At 34.4% G+C, this 3,663-nt stretch overlaps 1 pseudogene; it reads left to right on the forward strand.

The window, feature by feature from the left end:
* Positions 1-252: 252 nt before the first annotated feature.
* LOC149026490 (F-box/kelch-repeat protein At5g60570 pseudogene) lies at positions 253-1,404 on the forward strand (annotated as a pseudogene).
* Positions 1,405-3,663: the final 2,259 nt, after the last annotated feature.

A 3,663-nucleotide genomic window follows, 5' to 3' on the forward strand; every position in this document is an offset into this window, starting at 1 on the left:
GTAGTTTCGTAATTCGTTCATATGCAGATCGTGAATTCCCTTTGGTTCCTTGTTCAGATTAATTTATTTTTCCTCTGATTGTATCATGATGCATGCAATACCATTTCAATTCTCTATTCAGTTTTTGTCATCTGTTAACCATTGGTCAGATTCATCCATTATCTTTGCTTTGATACTTCTCTTGCTCATGCTGTGACATATGAGTTATTGTTTGTCTTCTAATTTGTCTTTGTATCTATTAGAGAGTTATCGATGGGTCAACGATACACTCAAGAGGCAGAGAAGGAAAAGGAAATACCTATTTCTAAATCACCGGCCATGGCTGCCCAAGGATCTGGTGGAGATTCTACGGGTCAATCATCAGGTGATGTTATATCAGGTCTCTATGATGACATTGCAATGGATGTTCTTATTTGGGCAAACAGATCAGATTACCCAAATCTTGCATCTGTGAATAAAAAGATTAATGCGTTGATTTCTACTGGGCTTCTTTACAAGTTGAGGCGGCAGATGGGTGTTATTGAACAATGGGTTTATCTAACTTGTAGTGATGTGCCCTGGGAAGCTTTTGATCCTGCAAGACGTAGGTGGATGAGGTTACCTATAATTCCATGTGATTATTGCTTCACACATGGAGACAAAGAATCTCTTGCAGTAGGAACCGAACTCCTTGTTTTTGGTTGGGAACTTTTAGGGTTTGCCATATGGAAGTACAGCTTGCTTGATGATCAATGGTCTAAGGGCCCCTTAATGAATCATCCCCGATGCTTGTTTGCTTCGGGTAGCTTAGGAGAAATTGCCATTGTTGCTGGAGGAATTAACCAGAATGGCTGTGTTTAGAAATCTGCTGAGCTTTTCAATTCCGAATTGGGTTCTTGGGAAAGTTTGCCAGATATGTTCTTGGCTCGAAGACTTTGTGCAGGATTCTTCATGGACAGCAAGTTCTACGTTATTGGAGGAGTTGACGGTCAACATGGGCGTTTAACTTGTGGTGAAGAGTTCAATTTAGAGACAAGAACATGGAAGAGGATAACTGACATGATCCCTGGTTGGCATGGTGGACCTATGACGTCTCCTCCTCTTGTGGCAGTGGTTAAGAATCAGCTTTATGCTGCTGATGTAACTACAGATGTCGTGAAAAAATATGATAAAACCAATAATACATGGAATATTGTGAAGAGATTGCCAGTCAGAGCTTGCTCTATCAATGGTTGGGGTGTAGCATTTAAGGCATGTGATGACAAGTTGCTTTTCGTTGCTGCACATCCAGGAACTTTTCATGGTGTTTTCATGGTGCATTCGTGGTGTCCTGAGGATGGGAATGAGGGGCTAGACTGGGATGTTCTTTCCGCCAGAGAGCAATTAGTTGGGTTTGTGCAAAACTGTGCAGTGATGGGTTGCTAGCTGATGCTTGCATCACTATCTTATCAATTGGATTTATACCCTCTATTGGATTTCTTTTGGAAGGTTAGACCAGTCTACTTGACAAGGCACCATTAAAGAGTTTAGCAGAGACTTATACCGCAAATATGCACCTATGAACTCAATGATCTGAGAAGTTTAGATATTTCAGTTGCCTTGGAGCATAATTATATATTTTGAGTTGTATCGTTGTTGTCATTTAGTAGTCATTTACCAATTTTGGATTCAGATCTTTCTAGGAGTTGAGTTATCTATATACCATTTTGGGATTCATATATTTCTATAATTAGATGTGCGTACCATCAACTAACGGATACCTAAGAGCCTACTACATGTCTCATTTTTGTGGTTTACATACGAGAACAAGTGTTTATGGAAAGAAAAATGCCGTATGATTTGCTCTCAAATGAATGTTCCCCTATTAGTGCATGCAAACCCCCAATTTAAAAAAAATTAAAAAAAAAAAAAAAAAAAAAAAAAAATATTTTAATAATATATTATATATTAAAAAAAAAAAAATGGGGTAGTTTTTTTTTTTTATATTTTTTATTAATGTATTAAATAAAAAGGGTGGTTTAATAACTTAATAATAAAATTTATTAAAAAGGGGGGGGAAAAAAAAAAGGGGGGTTTTTTTTTTTTTTCTGGGCAAATAAGGATTATGATCTTTGCATAACAAATATCCTTATTTGCATAACAATAACAATGTACAGACCGAAATTTCCTCATTCATATTAAGATGATTGCACATATGGTTGAACTCGTTAGGTTAGTTTTACAAACTTTTATACATCCACTTACAAGCCAAGAGATGATGAGAGAAAAAGGTGAAGTGGGTGAATCAAAGAAAAAAAATACAATATATATATATATATATATATATACTAGCAAACTTACGCACGTGCAAATGCACGTGACCATATGTGAAGGATTAAGAGAGTGAGATCTTTGAAATTTTACCAGTTAATCTGCAATTCTCCAAACACAGGAAGCAATGCTAAAATGCATGAATATTCTAGAAATTTATTCCCTAATAGAATGTTCTAGAATAACCAAAAGCATGGTCTTCACTCATTTAATAATATGCACAGACACGAGAAGAACCTTTTATAGCATCTTGACGTGCTTATTCTTCTTTTATAGCACCTTAGATATGCTTTAATTTTTATTATAGATTTATATTAGAACACCAAAGGGTAAAAGCAATTTAAAATAACCTAAAAATACAAATTCATCATATTCACAAGTAACTGACCTAATGTAGATTTGTAAAAGCTTTTTCTTTTATGTAAAATTTGAGCATGGATGTCGCTTTTGTAAAGATAAATTTCTTCATAAATGTTTGAGCTTTATCTTCTGTAAAAGGAAACCCAGCTTGAAGTATAGTGCGTTAAATCTCAAATATCACCATTTTAAAGAAATAAGTATTGCTTCACTTAAGTATATTCATAGTAGTACTTCAATGGTACAATGGATATGTGCAAAAAGATCAACTCAAAATTTAGATGTTCTAAACTTAAGAAACGAAACAAAGTATAAGAAAATGCAGCATTTCAAAGAACATAGATAAACAAAGACCAATTTGACAGTGTAACAAACGATTGATACAACACAGATCTACCAAGTTCCCAACTTGGGAAAAAATTACAATACCATGTTAGTGAAAAACATTGTGCAGTTCAAATGAAGGCTTTAGGGTATATATTTGAAAGGTTTTCTTCAGTGGCTTGTTGACTGCAAATAGAAGAGAAGAGAATATGAAAAAGCTCCTTAGGATGTTGAAATTGAAATCAATGATGGTGAAGGAGAAAAAGTGAAGTAACTTGATAAATATTAGAACTTCCTAGATGCATCTTCAAAAGTGACTCCCATTGCACCTCCTTTTTCCTACAAAGGGACTGGGAGCAAAGTAATCAAAAGGTTTTGTAAAGGGACTCGATGCAATTTGTGAACTCTACAACTTCCAATATAGCCAAAGACAAAAGAAAATCGATAGTACTGAATTATTTAAATACTTGCAAACGCAGTAAGAGAGACAAACAATGCATATACTTATTTATTCATGAGTGTCTTTAATATCTCTTTGCAATTTAATACAATTCTATTATCATCATGAAAACTTGCAAATGAAGGTAAAAACAATAGAGATTGATCGGTCCTATCATAAGTATAAAAGTAATCATGCGATAAAAAGAAACAAATGCAAAAATACACTCATTTCCTTGTAAATTAATAAATTAA

This window comes from Hakea prostrata, chromosome 2 (genome assembly GCF_041222555.1).
Source record: "Hakea prostrata isolate BN-2017 chromosome 2, UWA_Hpros_2, whole genome shotgun sequence".
Lineage (NCBI taxonomy): Eukaryota > Viridiplantae > Streptophyta > Magnoliopsida > Proteales > Proteaceae > Hakea > Hakea prostrata.